Source organism: Dendrobates tinctorius, unplaced genomic scaffold (assembly GCF_039654945.1).
Source record: "Dendrobates tinctorius isolate UK_male_01 unplaced genomic scaffold, ASM3965494v1 ptg000131l, whole genome shotgun sequence".
NCBI classification, from domain to species: domain Eukaryota; kingdom Metazoa; phylum Chordata; class Amphibia; order Anura; family Dendrobatidae; genus Dendrobates; species Dendrobates tinctorius.
Window position 1 is genome coordinate 4524415 of NW_027361799.1, and position 17623 is coordinate 4542037.

The window sequence follows — 17623 nt, forward strand, 5'->3', positions numbered from 1 at the left end:
ATACTGTAAAATGAAAGGATGAAAATACACTACTCACTTGCTAATGCCTAGAAAAGGCGTGCTGGCCTTAGTGAAGTAGTCACCTTTTTTGCTAGCAATCTCTAGAAAAAAAATTCAAGGCGACCAGCATTCAGAATACAGATATTAGGGATGGTTAGCACTCGACTGGAGAGTTGAGTTTTCGGTGCTAGTGAAAAGGAGCCAGTAGCCCCATAGACATGAGTTCAATGTAAAATCACTGCACACGTGGAATATGCTCAAAGTGAACTTTTTATTTATTTTGACGGTGATGAAGCGACAGCTGACGTTTCGGCCTACCAAAGGCCTTTATCACATAGTCGCTAAAAAAACAAAAATATATACAATAAGAATCATAAAGTGACACAAAATATACAAAATACATTGAAAAATAAATACATCCAAAGGGGCATGAGGTGATGAACTGTTATGATGCCATATGATCATTAAGGAATATGGAGACACCTTGAACAATTGAAAGGGAATAAGAAGGCTGTAGACAAAAAGAGAAACATACACAATAATTAAAGTGATAAAATCATACCCCTTTTAAGGTAGAGTTTCGGTGGTCACCGGCTAGAAATGATCACTGCTAGCCAATGTTGCAGAGGGAAGTGAATTGTCCTATAGGTGGGGTTCAAAGGAGGTAGGATTAAAAAAAGAAAAAGAACATATATACGGACTCCCAATGGAATTTATTGTGGCTACAATTTAGAGAAAGCCATAATGCTATATAAGTGGAATGGAGCTGCATAGTAGAAGCTCATGAGGCTGCCCATATTGTGAATAATGCAAAGAGATAGAAACCATACCGATATGATCATAGGAACTGCTTCCAAAAGATCCTGTGGGAAAGACCAGGCTATAATAGGTAGAGAAGACATCAGATCAGTATGGAAATTATATCTGATGATATAAAGGTGTACCCCTAGGGGAAGTTACTTACAATGATTGGTGGCGCAGTGGGAATAACCAGGCTGTAATGGGTAGAGATGACATCAGATCAGTATGGAAATTATATCTGATGGTATAGAGATGTTCCCCTAAGGGAAGTTACTTACAGTGATTGGTGGCGCAGTGGTGGGAGCAGGCACCGCCGTGCCTCTGCAGTGAATGAGCTCTGTATCGCCATTCTTGCGGTTTATGAGCATTTGTTCCGGTCATGTGACCGGAAATGATGTGGCACGCTGAGACATGCGCAGTCAGGCGTTCCTAATGTCGCCCAGTATGGAGGAACCACCAAATAAATGGTGCTGGAAATCGGCGCCTGCGCAGTGAAGTATAGTGTCGCCCAGGGGAAAAAAAAAGGGGGAAGGGCGCGGGGTATTCGCGACTGCGCATTAAAGAAAGTTCATGTGTTTGATCTAAGGGAGATCTGTAGTGTCAAAACAAGGGGCTCATAATATCTAGATAGAAGCAGGAGATGAGAACGCCAGGTAGTAACACTCAATATGTAGGGTAACAAGTTATATAGGGGCTTATAGTCATGGATTGGTTATAGGGAAGTCTGGAAATCAATATAATGCATAGCAATATTCAATGACATGGTCACACAAAATCATATAAAGCATTTAGATAATATGCACAAAAAGTTACATAATGGTACATTGTAGGAGTCCAAACTGAATAAGAGAACTAGAAAACAAAGGAGATAGAGAAAGCAGGGGGTAGAAAAAAGGAGAAAAAAAAATTTTTAAAAGAGGAAAATGAGAGTGGGAAAGAGATGGAAATAATGATGGTGGGAGAGTTGGAAAAATAATTTTTCTTTCGTGAAAATGAAAAAAAGGGGGCAAATGGAAAATTATGTATTGAAAAAAAAATAATAAAAATTAAAAATTAAAAATAGAGGGTAAAATTGGTGTGGAAAATGCAAAGCAAGGGGGAAAAAAAAGAAAGAAAAAAGAAAAGGAGAAACTAAAGATGATGATGGTACTAATAGCAAGACTATTTATTTTTATGAAGGCGAAAGAGGGATTATTGTCAGTAAATGTGAATTTGAAATGAAAAGAAAGAAGAAAAAAAAATTAAAGAATAGCAAAATTGTGAGCCAGGAAATCAAAGAAATAAAGATGAAAAAATAAAAAATAAAAAATAATAAAAATAAAAAATGAAAATAGAAGCCGAATGAAATCAATGAAAAAATGAAAAGAAAAAATTGAAAAACGAGGAAAAAATCTTTTTATCTTACCGCCAGGGAAGATGTCAACATGGACTCACAAGGATAAGTGTTCAATGGGTCTAAAGGGGAAAGAAGTGAATTAGATTAGCCAATTTATCTCACGGTTAAGGCCTTTGGGATGTAGCGTGTCCAGAGTGTAGATCCAGTAGGTTTCACTTTGCTTTAGTATCCGAATGTGATTGCCACCTCTTGCGGGCCTGGGTATTTTTTTCGATAATCTGGAATCTCAGTTGAGACACATTATGTCGGGCCTCTTTAAAATGGGCTGGTAATGGGAGCCATGTTTTTTCACACCTAATGGTCGACTTATGACTAGAGATACGATCCCTAATAGCCTGAGTGGTCTCACCCACGTATAGTAATCCGCAGGGACATTTAATGATGTATACAACGAAATTAGTCTTGCATGTAAAATAGTCCCTCACAGGGTAGGATTTGCCTGTGCGTGGATGAATGACTTCATTACCTTTAATGATGTTAGAGCAGCTCATGCAATTCAGGCAGGGGAAAGTGCCTGTTCTTTTCTGTCCTGATAGTGTCCGTGTATTAGTTTCCTTAGAGTGGCCCAAATCTGCCCTGACTAGTTTATCTTTGATGTTTTGTGGTCTTCTAAGACACATCAAGGGCGGATTTCCAGACTTCCCTATAACCAATCCATGACTATAAGCCCCTATATAACTTGTTACCCTACATATTGAGTGTTACTACCTGGCGTTCTCATATCCTGCTTCTATCTAGATATTATGAGCCCCTTGTTTGGACACTACAGATCTCCCTTAGATCAAACACATGAACTTTCTTTAATGCGCAGGCGCGAATACCCCGCGCCCTTCCCCCTTTTTTTTTCCCCTGGGCGACACTATACTTCACTGCGCAGGCGCCAATTTCCAGCGCCATTTATTTGGTGGTTCCTCCATAATGGGCGACATTAGGAATGCCTGACTGCGCATGTCTCAGCATGCCACATCATTTCCGGTCACATGACCGGAACAAATGCTCATAAACCGCAAGAATGGCGATACAGAGCTCATTCACTGCAGAGGCACGGCGGTGCCTGCTCCCACCACTGCGCCACCAATCACTGTAAGTAACTTCCCTTAGGGGAACATCTCTATACCATCAGATATAATTTCCATACTGATCTGATGTCATCTCTACCTATTACAGCCTGGTTATTCCCACTGCGCCACCAATCATTGTAAGTAACTTCCCCTAGGGGTACACCTTTATATCATCAGATATAATTTCCATACTGATCTGATGTCTTCTCTACCTATTATAGCCTGGTCTTTCCCACAGGATCTTTTGGAAGCAGTTCCTATGATCATATCGGTATGGTTTCTATCTCTTTGCATTATTCACAATATGGGCAGCCTCATGAGCTTCTACTATGCAGCTCCATTCCACTTATATAGCATTATGGCTTTCTCTAAATTGTAGCCACAATAAATTCCATTGGGAGTCCGTATATATGTTCTTTTTCTTTTTTTAATCCTACCTCCTTTGAACCCCACCTATAGGACAATTCACTTCCCTCTGCAACATTGGCTAGCAGTGATCATTTCTAGCCGGTGACCACCGAAACTCTACCTTAAAAGGGGTATGATTTTATCACTTTAATTATTGTGTATGTTTCTCTTTTTGTCTACAGCCTTCTTATTCCCTTTCAATTGTTCAAGGTGTCTCCATATTCCTTAATGATCATATGGCATCATAACAGTTCATCACCTCATGCCCCTTTGGATGTATTTATTTTTCCATGTATTTTGTATATTTTGTATATTTTGTGTCACTTTATGATTCTTATTGTATATATTTTTGTTTTTTTAGCGACTATGTGATAAAGGCCTTTGGTAGGCCGAAACGTCAGCTGTCGCTTCATCACCGTCAAAATAAATAAAAAGTTCACTTTGAGCATATTCCACGTGTGCAGTGATTTTACATTGAACTCATGTCTATGGGGCTACTGGCTCCTTTTCACTAGCACCGAAAACTCAACTCTCCAGTCGAGTGCTAACCATCCCTAATATCTACTGCATTGAATTTTGGTTATCAGCACCGACTCAACATCCATGACGTCAGAAACCTTTATGTACGATGATGCCTTAGGATCAACGATTTTGTCAAAAATCAGATCTGGTACAGATTTTCTTCATATCCCCAGCAGAGATATTAAAACAAGGGATTGGGAAAAAGAAAGGAAAAGACTCACAGCCTATGATCTACATTGTGCAACATTGGGTGAATATCACAGACAAGGTAAAATACCCCGTGGACTTCGTAGCAATTTACGACCTACCCTTTTTGCAGACAATACAAAGTACTGTGCTACCTTCCAGAAAATCTTGAACAAGTGTTCATTCGATATTATATTACTCACCATTGAATATCTTCAGGAAGCGATAAAGGAAACCGAAGAAAAAATTATCACCATAGAGACTCAATTAAATTCCACTCTCAGTAGCACTGAATTCAATACTCTAAAGAGTAAAGTAGACACCGCTCTACTCACACATCAAAAAACACTTGAAGAGAGGAAACGATCTAAGTTTCAGCGTGACACAGAGGACTACTTGAACAACAGAAAATGAAGAAGAACAGCATCTCATCCGGGTGAAGAATATATTAACATTTATTGTGCCATGACAATATTCATATTGTCATGGCACAATAAATGTTAATATATTCTTCACCCGGATGAGATGCTGTTCTTCTTCATCTTTTGGATTTTGTGTCCAACTGGGTCTTTGGACTTTGAACGTGCCTCTCTTGGATCAACGAGTTGCTGTCAGCCATTTTTTCTTTCTACTTGAACAACAGAGTCTACAGATGGGAGGACCCAACATCAAGACGCTATCGACCAAGGTCCCGTCGTCAACAAGTAGGTTATACAGCTTCCGGGGGTTCATCCCCGGTGGGGGGGTCCTCACCAGGTTCTGGGAATGACACTGGTGCAACATCTCTCTCAAGAGTTCCTTTTTTAGGCCAAAGCACACGCCAACCAGGCGGTCGAGGAGGAGGAGAACAGAATCGTCAAATGGTCCTTCGGTCACAGCAGGTAGGAGTCCAAACTTAGTTGTCAATATTTCTGATTACTATCTCTCTCCCGAGTACCCAAGTACTTTCCTACCTCCCAAAACTAACCATGCAGTTGAAACCTTTGTGGATCTACTAGTTAGAGACATAAAGCAGACCATCCATGAACAACGGTTGGGCTTACTCCCGGTCCGTTACAATTTATCTTCGGTCGAGAAACAGGCCATATAATCTCTAAAGGATAACCCTAATATCATCATAAAACCTGCAGATAAGGGTGGCGCAATCGTCGTCATGAATAAAAGCCAGTATATAACTGAGGTAAGGAGACAACTTTCTGACATCAATACATATAGGAGAATTCAAAATGACCCTACATTCACTATACGTAGGAAAATTGACAATATCTAAAATAAGCATCTAGAACTTAGGACAATTGACAAAAAAAACTAGCACATTTCTAACTAATCAACATCCGGTCACTCCGGTTCTCTATATTCTTAAAAAAATTCATAAAAATTTACATAATCCACCTGGACGCCCTATTGTGGCGTCTACAGATTCCATTCTTAACCCTCTGTCTATCTTCCTGGAGAAACTATTAACACCATATACTCACACTACCAAATCTTTCATCCTAGACACCGGGGACTTTTTAAGCAAAATTCGCACCATTTATTCCATTCCATCCACCAGTATTCTTTGCACACTTGATGTGAATAGCATTTATACATCAATTGCACATGACAAGGGCATCAAAGCAGTTTCATCGACCTTGAATGAAGCCAACATTGATGTAGGCCCACATGAATTGTGCTTGGATCTCTTGAACATAGTCTTACGGGAGAATTTCTTCCAATTTGAGGATGACTTCTATGTCCAGATATGCGGCACCGCCATGGGCTCTAACGTGGCCCCTGCATACGCTAATCTGTACATGGACAAGTTTGAAAGGGACTACATCTACCCAAATCCACTTTTTCAACAACATGCCATAACCTGGTATCGTTATATAGATGATATTTTCTGCATTTGGGGAGGTGACCTCACTAGCCTCTCCATTTTCTATAACACCATCAATAACATCAGACAGGAATTGAAATTTACACTCTCTCATAACACTGGATCAGTTACCTTCCTAGATACCAGAATCCACAAAGACTCACAGGGCAAACTCACTTCCGACATCTATACCAAACCAACTGACTGCAATAATCTCCTCCGTTATGACAGTTGCCATCCTAAATCCACCCGGAATAGTCTTCCTCGGTCACAATTTAAGAGGGTCACCAGGATTGTGTCAGACCCTACTATGAGGGACTGTAGATTACATGAGATGTCAGAGAAATTCCTAAGTAGACAGTATCCACCACCATTACTGACTACAGAGATGACTAAAGCACTAACTGATCCGGATCGTACCACAGTTACCACCTCAAGACCACCCAGGCTCCCATTTGTCCACGGCCACCATCCTTCTATGCAGAGAATTCACAATCTCATCCATAGACATTGGCCTTTGCTCACTAAAGCCTTCCCTAAAGTTGAGATATTCCAAAATCCGCCCTTGATGTGTCTTAGAAGACCACAAAACATCAAAGATAAACTAGTCAGGGCAGATTTGGGCCACTCTAAGGAAACTAATACACGGACACTATCAGGACAGAAAAGATCAGGCACTTTCCCTTGCCTGAATTGCAAGAGCTGCTCTAGCATCATTAAAGGTAATGAAGTCATTCATCCACGCACAGGCAAATCCTACCCTGTGAGGGACTATTTTACATGCGAGACTAATTTCGTTGTATACATCATCAAATGTCCCTGCGGATTACTATACGTGGGTGAGACCACTCAGGCTATTAGGGATCGTATCTCTACTCATAAGTTCACTTTGAGCATATTCCACGTGTGCAGTGATTTTACATTGAACTCAGCATTCAGAATATCACGCTCTCTCTATGTCTTAACAAGTGAGTTTTGTTATTTCATCCTTTCCCGTATAGCATGGTTAAATATTCTCTGTTCTACAGACAGGTAATATCTGTCTGAAAGCTTTGAGCTAGCCTTGCCTGTCATGGTGGAATCTTTCTATGATTGGAAAACATTATGAGGAAATGTGAGTGTTCTCTTGTAGCCTTTATTTTGGTGATGGAGCTCACCTTTTGTTGGCAAATCTAGTTTAATCTAGTCATGCAGCAATGTTATTGCCTAATCTTTTTTTGTTTTGTTATGTAATGTTAATTTTAAAAAAGTTAAAGAAGGCACAAAGGGTCATTTTGCCCATTGCCAAAATGTTCTTATGGCAATATTATGTTTGCCTTTAAGCAAACCAAAAAAAAAAGGCAAAACTAAAAATTTGTCTACTCTAGTTAACGTCTGTGTGATTTTTCACAATCCCTCACAACATACTAACAGACACAAACCAATGCAATGAAACACTTATAGAATCATAAGGGCTTGAGTAATATATATTTAGACACACTTAAAGAAACAAATTATAACATAGACACAGCATGCTCTTGCCAAGAAGTTGCCCCCTCAGGTGAGATAAAGTAATTAGTGAAAATATCACGCACTTTTAGGCCAGAGAGTGGTCTACGTTGAGGGGTCATAGGTGGTCTCACCCTGCGCACATTGTCCGGCCTACGCACAACACCATCAGAGGAAGAACAATCATGTATCCTGGTGAAGTTATGCAGAACAACACAGGCTTTCACAACTTCATTCACATTTTGCTCACTCAACTGAATGGCAGACTGGAGTACCCGCCATTTGGCACAAGGAATCCCAAAGGAACACTCCACCAGTCGCCTAGCACGTGATAGGCGCAAGTTAAAAATTCTGCGCCTGTGGTCAACGTTGCGCCGGGGATATGGCCTCATGACTTTGCGCGATAACTGAAAGGCCTCATCTGCCACAAGGACATAAGGGACTGATTGTTCGGGGGAGCCTGGTAGCTGGCGTGGTGGTGGTAGATCCAAGTGGTTGGTGCGTAGCCGCCGAGCCATTATGGAAGTATTGAAGACTCTAGAGTAGGGTGACCGCAAAAAATCGATGTCGGAATTTTGTCCGTCTGGACCCCACAAAACGATTCCCCTTTCCAGATATTGAGAGAGCCAAAATTTGAGCTCGATCAAACGACGTTAACCCGTGCCGCTCGTCGCTCAAAGTTTGAAAAAATCCAAATTGAGGTATTTTAAGATTTAGGTATTTTGCATAGTCTGTTAGACTATAAAGAATGTGACAACAACATTGCAGAAATAGCCCTGACCAAATTTTCGAACCATTTGTGGTATTTGAATGCAGAGTTGGTGGGATTATCGTTTTTTGATCCCACCATTACAGACAATGAAAAGTTGTTAATGGCTAATAAATTGCTCAGTAGCACAGATGAACCATCAGAGCATGCTAGGGTTGTAAATCCAAAAGTTAGGAAAGAAAAATTAAGAGGTAGGAAGTAACCGACTTTAACGACCTGACAAAAGATGAAGAACAAAAGCAATATGTCCTGCAAGTTGTAAGCAAATACCAAGCATTATATTCTGACTAGTGTTGAGCGATACCGTTCGATACCCAAAAATATCGTATCGGATGGTATCGCCCGATACGAAAAAAATATCGGGTATCGCCGATTCCGATACCGGAAGTCCCATTCAAGTCAATGGGACTTCCGGTATCGGAATTAAAAAAAGCCCTTTATTTCCTTGTTGGCTAATTCTACATAATTGAAAACAAATAAGAATCATGTAGAATGTATTGTGGGAGGTGGAGGAGACATTAAAAGCATAGTGGTTTATTCAAATCACATAGCATAGCATTAATTCCAATTTTTTTTTCAGTACGTTCGGAGTTAAAAAGATATTGACTATGTTAACCTTTTTTATATTTTGTCAGATATGTATGTTTCACAACTTCCATGCTCTTCACCTTCTTTTGTACTTCTCCCACACTTTCTCCTTCATGATCCGCAGCAGTAGCATTTTTTTCATCAACTTTTTCTTCACCTTATTCATCTTCTTCTTCTTCTTCATCTTCTTCCCATTAATTTTTTTTTCCATTCTTCATATTCTTCTTATTCAGCTATTGTCAATTTTAATATGCTATTTCTTCATCTTCTTCCTATTCTTCTTTGTCTTCATTTTCTTATGGTGACAGGCATTCCTGTAGTACTTATCTATAAAAGTTATAAGATTACACCTTACGTTCTGCCTGTCACTAAAGATTTACAACAGGATTTGTCCGCGTTCAGTTTGGCCTGCAGCAGCAGCCATTTTCCAGGGGCACCACGAGGAGGAACGGACTCACCTCCATTTACTGCTTAGTCTTCTTCTGCTTATAATTTTGATTTCTTCTATGCTGATTTTTAGTCTTATGCTTAATGTTCTTCTGCTTTCTGTTCTTCTGCTTTTGCTTCTTCTGCTTCTTGTTCTTCTGTCTTTTGTTCTGTATCTTGGTGGTTGTCTTCATGTTCTTTGTCCTCTTGGTCTTATTATTTAGGGTCATATTTCTGGTCTTCTTTGGTGTGGTCTTCAGGGTCGTCGTCATCAGGGTCGTCGTCATGGAGATCAATAAGGATTACCAAAGACAATTTCAAAAAGCTTGATCTTGGAAATGTAGCAGAAGGTACAAGAAGGCTGAGAAACTGGCGAGAACCAGCAGACAGTGCTGGCACCCGGATGGGTAGCAGAAGGAACAAGAGCCAATGGCACTACCGAGGACCAACTGACGGTGCTGGACCACGGTTACTAAGCAGAAGGTACCTGTGCTAAAAAGCACTACCAAGGACCAGCTGACGGTGCTGGACCTCGGATACCGAGATGGAGGCACCTAGGCCAAAGACTGTGGCGAGAACCAGCAGACAGTGCTGGCACCCGGATGGGTAGCAGAAGGAACAAGAGCCAATGGCACTACCGAGGACCAACTGACGGTGCTGGACCACGGTTACTAAGCAGAAGGTACCTGTGCTAAAAAGCACTACCAAGGACCAGCTGACGGTGCTGGACCTCGGATACCGAGATGGAGGCACCTAGGCCAAAGGCTGTGGCGAGAACCAGTAGACAGTGCTGGCACCCGGATGGGTAGCAGAAGGAACAAGAGCCAATGGCACTACCAAGGACCAACTGACGGTGCTGGACCACGGTTACTAAGCAGAAGGTACCTGTGCTAAAAAGCACTACCAAGGACCAGCTGACGGTGCTGGACCTCGGATACCGAGATGGAGGCACCTAGGCCAAAGGCTGTGGCGAGAACCAGCAGACAGTGCTGGCACCCGGATGGGTAGCAGAAGGAACAAGAGCCAATGGCACTACCGAGGACCAACTGACGGTGCTGGACCACGGTTACTAAGCAGAAGGTACCTGTGCTAAAAAGCACTACCAAGGACCAGCTGACGGTGCTGGACCTCGGATACCGAGATGGAGGCACCTAGGCCAAAGGCTCTGGCGAGAACCAGCAGACAGTGCTGGAACCCGGGTGGGTAGCAGAAGGTACCCATTCAAAGCAAAGTAGCCAGGCCGCAAGCCGGCCGCAGTTACCGAAGCCCACAGTCCTACAGGGGGTCCATGTCCCATTGGCACTACGGATCCAGCCTTCAGTGCCAGTTCCCACAGCCCACATAGGAGTCACCTAAACTGCAGGCACCGTAGAGTCGGCTAACCCGGCCGCAAGACGACAGGACAACGGATTGGTGGCATAGTGACCTTGACACTACCCGGAAACAGCAGGCGTGCTGGAACCAGGCTGGGCAACATGGAGTCCCCGTGCCAAAGACACTGCCGAGCACCAACTGGCGTTGTTGGCGCCCAGGGACAATCGTGGTGTAGGCCGAGGCCTACTTGGTGGTAGTTTTAGATTGTTTGTAGGCTACAACAGACTGTCAACGTGTTCCAATTAGGCATCTGTTTCCAGGATTTCACGTGACCACCAACACCGCCAGTTTATGCGTACAGCAGCCGTCTGCCCAATCCACACGTGTTCCTGGGATTCTGTAATGTCAGCAGATCCCCTGATGTGTGTCTGCCACTGTCTCCTGCTCAGTCCACATTCCCACCGCTTGCAGTGGGAAGGTGGACAGCGCAGGAGACAGTGGCGGACACATATTGGGGGATCTGCTCACGTTACAGAACCCCAGTAACACAGGAACACGTGTGGAATGCGTGGACGGCAACTGTGAGCAGGAACTGGCGGTGTTGGAGGTCAGGGGAAATACTAGAGACAGAGTGGAGACAGAGGCCAAATCAGAGAATGTTTTAGGCTGAGTTCACACGTGGCGTTTTTTTCGCGTTTCCGCTGCGGTTTTAACCGCGCGATTTTGCCACGAAAACGCGAAAAATAAGCATCCCATGCATTCCTATGGGATTCCGCAATGCTGTGCTAATGCTGCGGTTTTTACCGCGGCGGAATCGCTTCGCGGTAAAAACCGCAGCATGCTCATTGATTTGCGGAATCACGGCGATCCTGCACCCATAGGAATGCATTGTTCCGCTTATTTCCCGCATGTGGCTGTGCACACCATGCAGAAAGTAAGCAGAACAATTGCAGATGGTACCCACGGTCCGGTGGAGAGGAGACTGTCCTCCGGGCTTTGGGTACCATATCCCTGTAAAAAAATAGAATTTAAAATAAAAAATATTGTTATTCTCACCCTCCGACGTCCCGCGCAGCCTTCCCTCCTCTCTCCACGCTCCCGTTCCCAGTAATCCTTTGCGAAAATGCTCGCGATGACGTCCCTTCTCGCAGGATCGCGAAGTCTCGCGGTCATTCGCGCGACGTCATCGCGAATCACCGCGAGACGTCGCGATCCCGGGAGAACTGACGTCATCGCGGGCATTTTCGCAAAGGACTACTGGGAACAGATGCGCGGGACGTCGGAAGGTAAGAATAACACCGTTTTTTATTTATTTATTTTTTTTACATTCTATCTTTTACTACTGATGCCGCATAGGCGGCCTCAGTAGTAAAAAGTTGGTCAAACTCGTCAAACACTAAGTTTGACAAGTCTGACCAACCTGTCAGTTTTCCAAGCGATGCTACAGATCGCTTGGAGAACGCTAGCATTTTGCAAGCTAATTACCCTTGCAAAATGCTAGTTTTTCCACGGGAAAATCGCAGGAATTTAAAATGCGATTTTCCCGCGGACTGGAAATCCGGAATTCTCGCGGTAATTTCCGCGAGAGTTCCAGTACGTGTGCACTTAGCCTAAATCTGAAGTAGTTACAATTTGGAGGCAGCAGCAGTTTGCCCTCCACACAGCAGGGGATCAGCTGACGTTACCGAACCCCACTTTCACATGAACGAGTGTTTTTCTGTGTGGACAGCACTTCCGAGCACCAACTGGCGGTGTTGGAGCCCAGGGAAAATCAGGTAGTAGGCCGAGGCCTACTTGGAGCCAGGTGTAAATCTGAGGTTGTTTGACTGTGGAGGGAGCAGGACACTTTGCCATACACACAGCAGGGGATCAGCTGACGTTACCGAACCCCACTTACACATGAGCGAGTGTTTTGTCTGTGTGGACAGCACTTCTGAGCAACAACGGGCGTTGCTGTAGCCCAGGAAATAAAGTTCAGGTCATAGAAACATGAACACAACAGGAGACCTGGATCCTGTTGTCAGCCAATTATTTATTCTGGAAGAGGACTGGCAAATTCAGGTGAGATCCAGGCCTTGTTCATTTTCACAAAAGTAAGCCGGTCAACATTATCAGCGGATAGTCGCGTGCGACGGTCTGTTACCACACCACCTGCAGCACTATAGACACGTTCCGATAATACACTGGCAGCAGGGCAAGCCAGCACCTCCAATGCATACTGGCTAAGCTCTGGCCATGTATCCAGCTTAGAGACCCAATACTTGAATGGGGAAGAGCCGTCTGGGAGAACACTAACAGGGCACGACAAGTAGTCTGTCACCATCTGACGGAAACGTTGCCTCCTGCTGACTGGAGCCGTCTGTGATGGTGTAGCCATTTGTGGCGGTCCCACAAAACTTTTCCACATTTGGGCCATACTGGCCTTGCCTTGTCCTGCGGCACTGCCTCTGCTACCTCTTTGTGCAGAGCTTCCTCCACTGCCTCTACCCACATGGCTGCTTTGAAAAGCACTACCAGCAACACTTGTGGGGGGAATGGAGAACATGATGGCCTGCACAAGTGTTTCTTGGTACTCCTGCATTTTTCGCTCCCGGCTCAACTGTGGTATGAGGCTTTGTAAGTTGTCCCGGTAGCGAGGATCTAGGAGGGTGTACACCCAATAATCAGCCGTGTGGAGAATGTTGGTGATGCGGCGGTCATTTAACAAGCACTGCAGCATGAAATCAACCATGTGCTGCAGACTGCCAACTGGACCGGAAACGCTGTCCCCAGCTTGAGGCAGCATCTCTGCCTACTCAGCAACACCCCACCCACGCTGTACACACTGACTACTAGAGCCTTGTGTACCTCCCTCCTCTGGAGAGATGTGTTCCTCCTCCTCCATTGACTCCTCGTCATCCTCCTCACTAAGTGTCCCCTGCCTGGGCCTTTGTGTGGAAGCACGTTGCGCAGACTTGCCAGAAGCAGATGGCATTTCTGACTGCTCATCCTCTACCTCTTCAAAAACCTCCTCACTTAGTGCTTGTAAGGTTTTTTGAAGCAGACAGATGAGGGGGACAGTCATGCTGATTAGTGCATCATCTGCACTGGCCATCCGCGTGGAGTCATCGAAGGCACGCAAAACTTGGCAGATGTCCCTCATAGTGGCCCACTCAGTGGTGGTGAAGTGTGTCCGGCGCACAGTGTGACTTGTTTGCGCTTGATGCAGCTGGTACTCCATTACTGCTGCCTGCTGCTCACACAACCGCTCCAACATATGTAACGTTGAATTCCACCTGGTGGGGAGGTCACATATGATGCGATGTTCTGGCAGGCGGAATCGGCGTTGCAGAGATGCAATGCGCGATCTTGCCATGCTGGAACGCCGCAAGTGAGCACACTCTAGGCGAACCTTGTGCAGCAGTGCATCAAGATCCGGATAGTCCCTCAGAAAACTCTGCACGACCAAATTGAGCACGTGTGCCAGACATGGTATGTGAGTGAGGTTGCCTAGGCCCAGAGCTGCCACTAGATTTCGGCCATTGTCACTCACTACCAAACCTGGCTGGAGATTCGCTGGCACAAACCACACATCGCTCTCCTGCTTGATGGCATTCCAGAGCTCCTTTGCTGTGTGGCTCCGATTCCCCAAAGAAATTAATTTAAGGACGGCCTGTTGACGTTTGGCCACACCTGTGCTCATATCTGGCCTAACAGGCTCACGCAGTGCTGATTCCGAGGAACTAGAGTAGGAGGAGGACTCAATATGTACAGACTGCATTCCTGCAATCCTTGGAGTTGGCAGAATACGTACAGAGCCACTCTCCAGATCTGTACCCGGCTCCACAACATTGACCCAATGGGCAGTGAGGGAAAGGTATCGTCCCTGTCCATGGCTACTGGTCCACGCATCGGTGGTCAGGTGGACCTTGTTACTGACGGCATTTAGTAGCGCATTTTTAATTTTTCCCTCCACATGCTTTTGCAGGGCAGGGACAGCTTGCCTGCTGAAATAAAAGCGGCTGGGCACATTGTATTGTGGAACTGCCAATGACATAAAGTTCCGGAAGGTGTCAGTCTCCACCAGCCTGAATGACAGCATCTCAAGGGCCAGTAGTTTGGCAATGCCGGCATTCAGAGCCAGTGCTCGGGGATGGATTGCCGAGTATGGCCGCTTTTTCTCCCATGCCTGTGCTACCGATTGCTGGTGAGTGGCCTGGGAGTGTGCTGATGACTGTGAACATGGTTCAGTGGGTGGAATTTCACTGGGTCTCTGGACAACAGTGGCAGTGGTTCTTCCATGGCGTTCCAGTGAGGAAGCCGAACCAGCTGTGTGTGAGCTGGAGGAAGAGGCCCCAACACGAGCTGAAGAGGTGGTAGGTGCTGCTGAAGGTTGGCCTACATCTTCAGTGTGTCTGTGTAACTCCACCTCGTGTTTGGTACGCACATGTTTCCACATATTTGTGGTATTGAGGTTGGTCACATTTTTCCCTCGTTTCACTTTCTGATGACACAGCTTGCATTTGACAAAGCAAATGTCATCTGCAACTGTGTCAAAAAAAGACCACGCACTGCAAGTCCTGGGAGCGCCCGTTTTGTGTTTTGGAAGAGGATTGCTCCTCATGGGTGCCAAAGTGGAGGCTACAGGCAACCAAGTCTGCCCCCGCCCTCTCCCTCCTCTTTTGGCCGTTCGGGGAATCTCTTCCTCAGAGCTGCTCCCACCACCTTCCTGTGGCTGACGCCATGATGGGTCAAGGACCTCATCATCTCCACTCCCCTCTTCAACCACCGGCTAGTCCTGGGTTGTCTCGCCAGCACCGTACGCACCAGAAATTGGCAACTGAGTCTCATCATCATCAGATGAGCACTGAGGTGTGCTGACAATAGGCACTTGCCCACCCGCCTCTTCAGATTCAGAGGGACAAAGCAGTTGCGCATCACTGCATACTCCCTCTTCTTCACGCTCTAGAATGCTGCTTGGCTGGCCACCTCTTTCCAAGCCAACAGATTCTGAGAACAGAAGTAAAGATTGAGATGGCTCCTGTCCAGGGCTCTCAGACTGCCTGGGCAATTTGGCAGGTGGTGAAGAGACAGATGGTTGCTCTTCAGTGCTCTGTCCTTGGGAGGATGCGGAAGTCATTGAAGTGGATGCGTTAGCTGCCATCCATCCGACAACGGCTTCAATTTGTTCGTCACGCAGCAGTGGGGTACGGCGAGGTCCTACAAAGCTGCGCATGAAGGATTGTTGCCTGGTAAAAGTGGGGGATGCCGGGTCACTGATGGCCGCAGCAGACACCGAATCCCCACGTCCTCTCCCTGCTGAATCCCCCCCGTCCTCTCCCTGCTGAAACTCCACGGCCACGACCACGTGCCTTACTCCCTGCCTTCTTCATCTTGGTAGACTGATAAAGATGGGCAGAAAAGTAAAAAAGGGGTGGCTTAATGTTCTTATTCCTGAACACCTGCTAACCAGTATAAGAAACACTAATTTGGCTAAGAGTGTGTGTACTACACTTTAATATGATCTAATGTGGCCTACACAACTGTAAAGTGGAGTGTTTGGTGAACTTTATTTCCTTTTTTTTTGGGGGGGGGGAAATATAAGGATGTGACCAAAGTTTGAAAGCTCCAAACTTTTTGGAGCGATTACAATGCAGGAAGCTAACCTACAATGCAATTGATGAGGCTCCAAAAAATAGGGTGATACTAGCCTGGCTAGCCCTGAAGGGCACAAGCCAGCAAAAAGGCTCCTCTATCTAATCCTATATAGTGTTTGCAACCAACCAATGACAATGGATGCGGTTGGAAGCACACTAATATAGGAGCAAAAATCTGGCTAAATTAGCTGCAAAAAAGGACTATGTATGAGGCAGTGACGCACGCTGTGCGGACTACAGCTAGAGGTGGCTGTAGAACACACTGCAACGTGAGCTGCATTCACACACAGAGAGACCTATCAGACAGCCAAAAACAGTGCAGAGAAATTGGCTATAGCACTGAAAGGCTGCTGAAAGGCTCCGCTGTCCACTCCTTTAGTGTTTGCAACCAACGTATATGGATACGTATAGAAGCACACTATACAGGAGAAAAAAAAGCAGCAATAAAAGAAAAATGTGTATGAGGCAGAGACACACGCTGGGCGTCCTACAAGCAGACGTGCCTGCAGGACACACTACACAGCGTGGGTCTGCACTCACACAGCCCTTGCAGACAGCTGTGAAAACAGCGCTGCTAGGGAAAAGCAAGCTACAGTGGTGGATTATGTAGCCTGGGTTAAGCACTATATGTTTTGTGGAATCGCTATTTCTAACTGTCCCTCACAGTCTTCAACAGCAGCCTGTCCCTAACTGAATTCACAGCAGAGTGACCAGAAATGGTGGCTGCAGCGCTTTTTATAGTGCATCATGACATAATTTCAGCAGCCAATCACAGCCATGCCAGTAGTTAACATGCCTACATGCCTAACAGGATGTGCCCACACTTCTGAGGATCCCCATTGGCTGAATCAAATCGAGCGGGCTCCTAGCATTATGGGAACTTCCGATTCCGGTATTCGATATGAAAAAAGTATCGGAACGAAGTATCGGAATTCCGATACAGCTAATATCGGCCGATACCCGATACTTGTGGTATCGGAATGCTCAACACTAATTCTGACGTTTCAAAAACTACTTTAACAAAAGCTCTAGAATAGATTAGATAACTATGTAAAATTATCAACTCATGTAGGTTAGCATGCTCTGATGGTTCATCTGTGCTACTGAGCAATTTATTAGCCATTAACAACTTTTCATTGTCTGTAATGGTGGGATCGAAAAACGATA

At 45.0% G+C, this 17623-nt stretch overlaps 1 long non-coding RNA gene across 1 annotated transcript in view; it reads left to right on the forward strand.

The window, feature by feature from the left end:
- The first annotated feature begins 5015 nt into the window (after positions 1-5015).
- Positions 5016-17623, forward strand: part of LOC141047999 (uncharacterized) — a 29604-nt gene continuing 16996 nt past the window's right edge. The window contains exons 1-2 of the long non-coding RNA XR_012219937.1: positions 5016-5078; positions 5168-5255. This is a non-coding gene — a long non-coding RNA (uncharacterized lncRNA). The remainder of the gene's footprint in view (positions 5079-5167; positions 5256-17623) is intronic.